We start from the raw sequence: 10,680 nt of genomic DNA, 5'->3' as shown, positions 1-10,680 counted from the left end.
GGGGCATGCTACTTGCCTAAATTTCCTTAAAGCACACAAGAATTGCAACGCTCCTAGCCAGCACGAGCCTAAACTGCACATGGCACAAAAAAAAAAAAAAAAAAAAAAAAGTCGAATTCAAACTTCAAGTCAAACCTCCAACACGTGACAACATGTTTACGGCGCACCTTGAAGTGGGGGCATTTGTAGACACCAAAAATTTAATGAAAATAAATTCATTAAATAATTCGGTCACCACTTGAAATTATGACCGAACAAATTTAGTCAGCATGTGGGTCCTGCAAATTGTCCACATGGCTTGTGAGTCAGCAAAATCACGCAGACTCAGAGAATGACAGTTGGCGATACATGAAAGGCTCGACGGCAATAAATGAATTTGCTCCGGCTAAATCAATTGATATTAAAGCGGATCAATCAAATTAATTGATTCCGAATAAAATCAAGCATTAAATCTCGTCTGCTGATTAGATATCAATTTATTTAAATTGATAATCAAGATTAAAATCAGCCATCAAACTAATTGGCTAATTCCTTAATAGTCATGATTAAATTAGTTAATTAAAGCTGATTGATTTGATTATGCTATTAATGAAATACAATTAAAATCAGCCATCAAATTAATTGGCTAATTCCTTAATAGTCATGATTAAATCAGTTAATTAAAGCTGATTGATTTGATTATGCTATTAATGAAATACAATTAAAATCAGCCATCAAATTGATTGGATAATTCCTTAATAATCGTGATTAAATCAGTTAATTAGGGCTGATTGATTTGATTATGTAATTAAGAAAAATACAATTAATTACGTGTCATCAAGGCATTCCAAATTGAGAGAGGCGCTGACACTATAAATAGCCCCTCTCAAATCAAGAGAAGGACTGGAGCAGCCGGAGAGAAAAATCACTCCCAAAGTTCATAAGTCCTCAAGCAGGTGAAGAGCCTTCAAGCTGCCAAATAGCCGGTTCATCACCAACCTCAAGCCAAAGCACTCGTCACGTGTCAACCCTCGTGGCCATCATACGACTCAAGATCAAGCGTCAATCGCCCTTGAGTCAAGTACACCATCGAGGACGACGACAGATAGAGGGACGCAAGCAGACGGAAGAAACCTCTCCAAAGCTCAGAAGTCTCCCAAGTTCGTGAAGAACCATCAAGCTGCCAAATAGCCGGTCTCTTCACCTCGCTGACTTCAGACAAGCAGGGGAAATCACCTACAAGCTCGGAAGTCGTCAAACACGCGGAGGATCAACAAGCACCAAACACACGTGCTGATTCATCCACCATCAAAAGCCATACTCGCCACGTGACACCGCTCGTGGTTCAAATCTGATCAAGTTCAAGCCTCTACAGCCCTTGATCATCCGTCGTCTTCAAGTCGTCAACAAAGCAAAACTTCTGCCAAGTTCTTCATCAAGCTCGTGGAGAATCAACAAAGCACCAAACACACGTGCTGGTTCATCCCCTACCAAAGCCGAAGAACACTCGTCACGTGACACCACTCGTGGCCTAAATCCGATCAAGATCAAGCTTCTACAGCCCTTGGTCAATCATCTTCCTCAAATTGTCAACATAGCAGGAAGTCCACATTGCAACCGTTTGATTCAAGATCAAGTGCTCGCCACCCTTGGATTAAATCAACGTCAGAGATCGAATCAGAGGAGAATCTTGTGAAAGAGCATCAACAGAGATTGTAACCCGCAAATTCATTAATAAAAATATATTATTTTGTACACGTGTCCTTCTTTCATTAGTTGCAGGATTTTCCGTGTTTACAACTTCTTCTTCCAAATTCCCATTAAGAAACGCATTCTTCACATCAAACTAGTGAAAGGGCCAATATTTGTTTGCTGCAAGTGAGATTAGAATCCGGACAGTATTAATCTTTGCCACAGGTGCAAAAGTCTCCTCATAATCAATCCCATAGCGTTGTGTATATCCTTTGGCAACCAACCTCGCCTTGTATCTATTAATAGTTCCATCTGCATTAAGCTTCACAGTAAATACCCAACGACATCCTACAGTCTTCTTTCCAACCGGCATAGGTACTAGCTCCCATGTTGCATTCTTTTGAAGAGCTTCCAATTCTTCATTCATCGCCTTTGTCCATTTTGGATCCGTCAATGCATCCTGCATTTTACTAGGAATAGATACAGTAGATAATTGATCAACAACAAGTGCATGTGACCCAGAAATCCTATGGTTAGACATAAAATTAGCTATAGGGTATTTAGCTTTGGCTTTGATATCTGGTTCATATTGTTTCTTAGGAATTCCCTTGGTAACCCTTTGTGATTTCCTAGGTTCGACACTTTCTAACCCAGAAGACTCATTACAGTTTAGGGGTACCTGAGGTGGATCATTCTGACCGGGATCTTCAGTTGGTGATGCAGAAGGGGAAATATCTTGTGTGTGAGCTTCAGATATGTTTTGATTTTGATTCAAACTATCCAGAAAAGTTGTCTCTTCTGTCTCGGAATTCACAACACTCTGTTCGGCAGTTACATTTCCTATTTCGGAATTCACGACACTTCGTTCGGCAGTCGCATTCTGTTCGGCAGTCGCATTTTCTGTTTCGGAATTCGCAACACTTCGTTCGGTAGTCACATTGTCTATTTCGGAATTTACAATGCTCTGTTCGGCAACTGCATTTTCTGTTTCCGAATTTCTACCTTCAAATCTATCCTCCAAATTTTCCAAGTCTTTAAAGACATCAAAATCAATAATAGAACGAGGATTCCTTTCACAACCTCTCTCCCCCTGAAGGGAAGACTGAGAAGCTCCCCCTGAGTAATAAGGTTCAGATTCACGAAAAGCAACATCAAGAGAGACATGTATAGTGCCAGTAAGGGGATCATAACATCGATAACCCTTCTGGAAGTCAGCATAACCAACAAAGATACACTTACGGGCACGGGGATCAAGCTTGCTGCGTTGAGGCTTGAGAATATGAACATAGGCTGTGCACCCAAACACCCGGGGCTCCAAATTAGGCATAGAAGGGATGGTTAAAAGTGTATGAAGCTTCTGATGAGGATTCTGAAACTCAATCACCCGTGAAGGAGTACGGTTGATAAGATATGCTGCTGATTTTATTGCTTCTCCCCAATAGGACCGAGGTACATTCATGCCAAATAAGGAAGCACGAACAACTTCCATCAACTGCCTGTTCTTCTGTTCTGCTAAACCATTCTGTTGAGGAGTATAAGAATTGGAGGTTTGATGATGAATTCCATGTGACCGGCAAAACTCAATCATAGGGCCATTCACAAACTCTCCACCATTGTCAGACTGAAACACTCTGATGGATTGTTGATACTGAGTTGCCACCATTTTGTGAAATTCGGTAAACATTCCAAATACATCACTCTTATTCTTCAGTAATGACACCCATGTCATGCGAGTGCAATCATCAATAAACGTTACAAAATACCGAGCTCCAGAAAGAGAAGGAATTTTCGCAGGACCCCAGACATCGGAGTGAATCTTCATAAAAGGAACAGGACTTTTATTAAGACTTGGTGAATATGAAATACGGTGACTCTTGGCCAGTTCACAGATGTCACAGTGGAAATCCAAATCACTAACAACTGAAAACAATTGAGGTTGCAGCTTCTTAAGATAACGAAAGGATAGATGACCTAAACGGCGATGCCATAACCATACAGCTTCCTTCGCATTCTCTACCCCGTTGATCTGATTAGCTTGTCCCAAAAGATGCTTCTGTTTCTTTCCAGTCTCTGTCAGATCCAGATAGTATAATTTTCCCCTTCTAACACCATAACCAAGAATCCGTCGAGTCAGAATGTCCTGAAACACACAGAAAGACGGATAGAAGGTCACAATACATGCAAGAGCTAAAATAACTTGACCAACAGACAGGAGATTATAAGCTAGTGATGGAACAACTAAGACAGATTCAAGGGTTAAGGTATCAGATAAAGCAATAGAACCTTCTCCGGTGACCGGAGTTGGAGTACCATCAGCAGTAGAGACAACGTCTTGAGGGGAACGTCTAAGGTTTTTCACAAGACTTGAGTCATTGGTCATATGGTCAGATGCACCTGTATCAATTATCCATGTACTATTAAAAGTAACTTTACCCTTCATACCTGACTGCGCTACATTAGCGGAGGCATTGTCTAGGTAAACTTCCTTTTTAGTAGCAACAGCGGCCTTGCCCAGATTCTTTCGCGGTTTCTTGGTGAAGTCCCACCAATCAGGGTAACCAATCACTTCATAGCACCGCTCCTTGCTATGACCTAACTCCCCACAGATAATGCACCTTTTGTTTGCATATGGATTTGGTTTACCTAGAGGACGGTGTGGAGAAGGTCTTGAGAAGCCTGGAGGACCCTGTTTGCGTTGAGCCATAACAGAAAATTCGGTAGTCACCGAATTCCCCATAGCCTGTTTCTCTGATTGCATCATTGAGGAATTCATGATTTTCGCAGGATTGGATTTTCAAGGGTTTCAAGATGGATACGAATGTTTTTGAAAAAAAAGTTTTTTTTTCTTTTTTTTTTTCGAAAAAAGGTAGGGTGATGGTGGTTTGAAATTCAGGATGGTTTGATTTCAACGGTGGTGGTACGCAGCAGTTTGTGGTGTTCTTCGGGATTCAGGATTCAGGATTCAAAGGATGCAGCGCAAGTTCAAAGGATTGAACCTGCTCTGATACCAAGTAGAAAAGAATACTTCAATTCAGGGTTAATTCGATGATTCTATTCATCCCACAATGAGGGTACACCAGTACAAAATCGAAAATAGACAACGTTACTTAGATAACGGTTTAATAAAAAACGTTGTGGTTTTTTTTTTTACAACAGTATAGTCAAAACCGTTATCTATAGATACTAAAAAAATGTTGGTCCCTTAGTTAGAAGTTTTCTCATTTAACTTGTACAACGGTGTGGTCAAAACCGTTATCTATAAATAGTAACAAAGTGTTGGCCCATTGGTAGAAATTTGTGAATTGATCTTATACAACGGTACGGTCAAAACCGTTATCGATCTACAAATATTAAAAGTGTTGGTCCCTTGGATAGAAATTTGTAAATTTAACTTATACAACTGTACGGGCAAAACCGTTATCGATCTACAAATATTAAAAGTGTTGGTCACTTAGTTAGAAATTTGTTAATTTAATATACAACGGTACGGTTAAAACCGTTATCAATCTGTAAATATTAAAAGTGTTGATCCACGATTAAAAATTTGTTTATTTAAAGAATTTTATTCTAATTCATCAAAACTAGGAATGAGAAACAAGATACCAACAAGATCAATCTCAAGCTGTCATAAAAAAAAAAAAAAAAAAAAAAAAAACCCAAGCTATTGCGTTTAATTATACATAGTAAAGCTGGGTTGCGGACTTGCGGTTGCACCGTTACACTGTTCATCACTAATTGTCACTTTTGCCCTCGCTTGAAATTTTTTTGCAGCTCTGCCACTGATCTGACTGGATATATCGTATCCTTCTTCTACAGTCGTGCAACCGTCTTGATCAGTTATCAAGAAAGATCGAGAGAGAGAGAGATCCGTTGTCGTCGCCGCGTGAATCCAATTGAATCCGGTAATTCTCTCCCCTAATTTTCAGGTGATATTCAGAGGCTTTGCGTCTTTGTTCCGTAGAAGTACAGAGAAGGTGAGAGAGGGAAAGAACGATAGGGAGAGAAGACCTATTTCGATTCGATTTTTTTCAACTTCCGCTAAGCTACGCTCTCTTTGGTTATGTTTTCAGGTACTTTGATCCATTTCAATTCGATCAATTATCAAGAACGATCCACAGAGGGATAGAGAGATCGGGTGTGTTTGTTTGCTTTGCTTTGCACAAAGACATAGAGAGAGAGACATAGCTCATATTCAGAAAAGGGGGATTCTCACCTCCTCATCTCAGCACGAGGTTAGTTGTTTCTGAGCCGATTTGCTTTTTAATTTCTGAGTTGTTAGTTCTTTCTTTTTTTAAGTTCTGTTTCTGAATTTGTGATTAATTTCTGTTTCTGTTTCTGTTTCTGTTTCTAATTGCATTGAAACAAAGAGTATAGCTGTTTCAAATACTATAGAAACTGATAGATTTGATAGATTTTATGTTTAGCTGTTTCAAATTGTTTTGGGTTTAGGACTTTGGGATCAGTTTGTACAGATTTGATCCGTTTACTTAGTTGTTTTTCAAAATAAATACAACATCCAACATGTTCTATGTACATCTCAGAAATGGAAATCATATGAAAATACGGTTATGATTCAATGAGATTGTCGTCCCAGGTCCAAATAGAATAAAAATAAAGATTTTGATTGTAAGAGTGACCCCTGCATCGTTGAACGAATGATGGTTCAAGTATGGGAAGACCAAGTCTCTCTTCTTCCAATCTCCTATCTATCTTTGATTTTCTTCTCTCATTTTTTATGATTATTATGATGTCTGTTTCTCTTAATGGTACATCCTACTATAAAAAGGTATAAGGGCAAGTCTATACTTTCATTTTGGTGGAAACTGGATCGTGTATATATTTCATCAAATTATGCTCAAATCTTTCTGGTTGGCCATCAAATTACAGATTTTCTACCAACTAATTAAACCAAGGGTACTAATACAATTGAGTAAAGTCATCCTGTGAAAGCAGATTATCTTATAGTTTATATATTAGGCATGGTCTTGAATGCAGTCAATTTGAATGTTTTGTAACTACCCTACAATTATTTACTGTTCTCAATGAAAGAAAGTGTATGCATGCTGAAATTATAAGGAGGAACAGAAAAGCCAGAATTGGTAAAGCAAAATGCTTGCTTATGGATTTAAATAGAATAAATAAAGTTCTACATGGTTTAAGCATCTTCGTTGTAGGTGATCCAAGTCCTAGAGTGCTGGTTCAGCATCTGCCTATTTTTGGGTTTTCAAGTTCTCTTCTTTAATACCAATCCGTGACCCGTATTATGTTGGAACAATTCCATCTCCTAATGTCTCTTGACATTGTCTTTCGTGGATATAGACTTCTGCCACCATACGCTTTGGTGGACATTATTGATTTAAGGAGAGATCGCGTGATATTTTTGTCCCTACTTTACTATGGCAGTAGTCTCAGTACTGAATGAAAGCTTCTCTATCAATTATGAAATCAACTGTGACCTTTATTTTAGACCTTTCCCCTTCCATCTAAGCTATATATGAACTTCCCCATTGTTTGACGGAAGTAAATAAAATGTAAGAGCTATGGCTAGTAATAGTGTACCAGTCTTGATAAAACAAAGAGGGATCCCAAATTAGACAATGAAGAAGAAATTGGTATGTGTGGGCATGCAATGGATGACCTACTTGAGACTGAATTGTTTGATACTGATTAACTTAAATGCTTGCTGTAAAACTGATATGCCTGATCAATCCTATGTTTTCGATCTATTCAAATCCTGCTGAAACTAATTGAGAAGTCACATTATGTATTTTGATTTCTTAAAATTATATCATATGTGTTTTGTTTTCTTGTTCATCCTTTAGGTAAACTGCTTTTGAGATTCGAGTACAGTATTGCATCTTATCAGTAATTTCTTTTCTGGAAAGTGGATCATGTGGATATGTATTGTGTAATGTCATATTTGACATGATAGTTAGAGATAAGAATTTGCTTTCCCACAAGGATCCATTTTAAAGGGGCCATGTTTTCAAGGTTTTAAAGAACATTTCTAATTTTTACCTAAAAATTGAAAAGAACTTGTTTAAATGGTGACTTAGGAAGATGGATTTACTAAAAAGTTAACATGTACCATTATGTACTTTTGAGAGCACCTTCAAAAATGAAAATAAGTCCTGTTTAAATGATGATGAGTATTTTTCAAGGACTTTGTGATAATTGATTTGTTTAGTTCAAAATATTTGAGGCTAATCATAGCACACAGGATTGGTTTTCCTCATTTTGTCTAATATGACTTTAATTATGAAAGGCTAAAGGAACCAGCAACAAGAAAACCCTTCTTTTCTTCAGTTTCATTCTCACTTGTCTACAACTGTGAAGGTGGGCTGAGTAATAACCCACTGATATGACTTATCTTTTCCAGAAAACAAAGCTTATGCATGTAGTTTTCCTATTCCTTTCCAGCTACTCATTTTTCCTGAGTGAACCCTACTGTAGGCTGGTTATCAAGCTATGATTGAATGTGCTTAGATTATGGGCATACAGGTATATGTCTCTTATCCCATCATTGCTTTCAGGTTTCTGGAATGGTTAGAAGTCGTACTTTTTTGACATCATTCATCTCAAAAAAAAAAAAAAAAAAAAGTCGTACTTTTAGATTCAATTTTTACCATAAACATTTACTTTCCTCCCAAGTCATTACAACTATGTTCAACTCTGAAGACTAATGAGGGCAGTAGAAGAAAGTTTTCAATGAAAAATTAATCTAAAGATTCTTAAACATTTAGTGGTTCTGATGCATCCTCAGGTTTATATCCTTGGTACAGCATATTATATATACTCTAATGCATATATATATAGTTAGGATTTAGACCTATAATGATGCATTATGTCCTTAAAAGGAATTTAGTTTAGCTTCAAGGTTTCCAGTTTGAGATTGTAACTTCTGGCATGACTTGATTTTTTTTTTTTTTGGTAACTATTGCATGATTAATGCATCTTGTTTGAGAATTTTGCATTATGTTTCAATTATATGGACAGATTCCTTCTATTCAATTTTTAGTGAATCACATGACCGATGTGTGCATTCACAATTGAATGTCACAGTACTTTTTTTGATTTGCATATGGTTTTATGCTCCAATGTTTAATATATTTTTTTTCCTTAGCGGGAAGGAACTATGGAGACCACATATCTTCAAGAAGAAATCGATGAAGTCCGTGATGAGTGGGCAGAATTCGTTAGCAACTTTAGACTCCTCAGTTCTATGGTTTAACTATTATCTAGTGAAACTTCTTTAATTTGTTGCAAAATTTACCTTTTGTCGCAAAACTTCTTTAATACATTCTTGTATTATTTAAGTTTCTTTTACTTTTGCAAACTTCACTGAAAAAATTTTAACTGCGAAAGCATTGTAAATGTGATTACTTGAAGTACGTACTTCTCTATATATTAATATATTGCAATTTCATTTCAATTTCCTGAATTGATGCACTAGATCATGGTTGAAAAAAATCGTCGTCTCTCTGGCTAGTAGACAATAGATTTATTCTAGAAATCGTTGTAATTTACTATCTTCATCATCACCGACAACGCTGTCAATTTAGAAACCGATGTAACAGTTTCTCAACGCTAATGTTTTTGATGAGAAACTGTTGTGTAATGAAGTTGAAAAATATTTTTCAACTAAAACCGATGTATACAATCCTCGAAGCCAACATTTTTTTGGTAACAACCGTTGTGTATGAAAGTTGTTGAAGGCCAAAAGTGATGTATAAATTATATTACCACATCGGTATCTAAGCGAAAACCGTTATTGAATAATTACATACACAACGGTGTATTTAGTGCTAACGGTATGTACAGAGTATATCTACAACGATTTTTGACTAAAAGCCGTTGTACTTTATTATGTTCAACATCGGTGAAGTACCGTTGTGGAGTGAAGCGTAAAAAGACAACACTCACCTAGACAACGAAAATATATTTTTTCAGACAACGGTGCGGAACCGTTATCTATTTTCGATTTTGTACTAGTGGTATATATACAAGTACAAAGGAGTAGTCTAACTCTAATAGGAAACAATTTTTCCATAATTACAGGATATCCTAATTAAATAAAAACCTAATTACATACAGATTTACAGCGATTCTACAGACTCTACAAACAATAGAAGAGTTTTTTTTTTTTTTTTTTTTGGGTAAACGAGAGGAGGACGACAATGTCCTTCCTCGGAAATTTATTAATGAAGAAAAATAATACAATTGGGATGGAGGACAATGCCAAGGCCAAACCCAAAGAGAATACACCAAACTACCTGCATGGCTTGGAACATTCTAGAACGTTCCAGACTAGAAATAAAGAACAATTACAAGCAAAGCATGCACTCATGCAGGTGCAATAGAGAGAAACAAAACCATAATCAAACTAGACTTAAGAGAACCTGTAGGCTGGCAGAGACGAGAAGTCACGACCAAATGTGGGAACCAAGAATTGAGGAAACGAAGTCCAATTATGAGAGCGCGCCCTCATGGGACGGGCCATAGTTAGCCAAAACGTCTGCCGGAGCATTCCCCTCCTTGAAAATATTGGAAACATGAAGCTGCAACTGCTTTGCAATAGCCAAACAATTCAACCATCTAACCATCTTACCCGCAGCCGCCAAGGGATCAAATCTGGCCGGGGAAGCATAATACTTGACGACCAATGTCGAATCAGTTTCAATCCACAAGTACTGCCACTCTCTCAGTTTAGCAATATGAATGGCTTCAATAAAAGCCAGAACCTCAGCGTCAAGAGCACTGATCGTGATTTTTGTTGGTGTTGATAATTGAAGAAGTATGAAACTATTTGAGTTTGAATTGGGATTTGAGAATATGAAGCAGAGAATGATAAGTTGGGTGTCCAGAGTAATTCTGGATAGTTAGATTGAATTCTAATTTGCAGTTTGGATTGGTGCTTGGAGCATAATTGGGATACAATGACATAATCGAACTGATTTGGGAAAGGATGGAAGAATCGAAAATAAGGATTTGGGTGTCCTTGGTAAATTT

General features: G+C 37.4%; 1 long non-coding RNA gene across 1 annotated transcript; it reads left to right on the top strand.

The window, feature by feature from the left end:
- The first annotated feature begins 5,498 nt into the window (after positions 1-5,498).
- On the top strand, positions 5,499-8,792 carry LOC133728113 (uncharacterized). Its single transcript, XR_009855617.1, has 3 exons — positions 5,499-5,645; positions 5,742-5,903; positions 8,092-8,792. It is a non-coding gene; the product is annotated as an uncharacterized LOC133728113 (long non-coding RNA).
- The last annotated feature ends 1,888 nt before the right edge of the window (positions 8,793-10,680 follow it).

Source organism: Rosa rugosa, chromosome 2 (genome assembly GCF_958449725.1).
Source record: "Rosa rugosa chromosome 2, drRosRugo1.1, whole genome shotgun sequence".
NCBI lineage: Eukaryota > Viridiplantae > Streptophyta > Magnoliopsida > Rosales > Rosaceae > Rosa > Rosa rugosa.
This window is presented reverse-complemented; position numbering and strand designations above follow the sequence as displayed.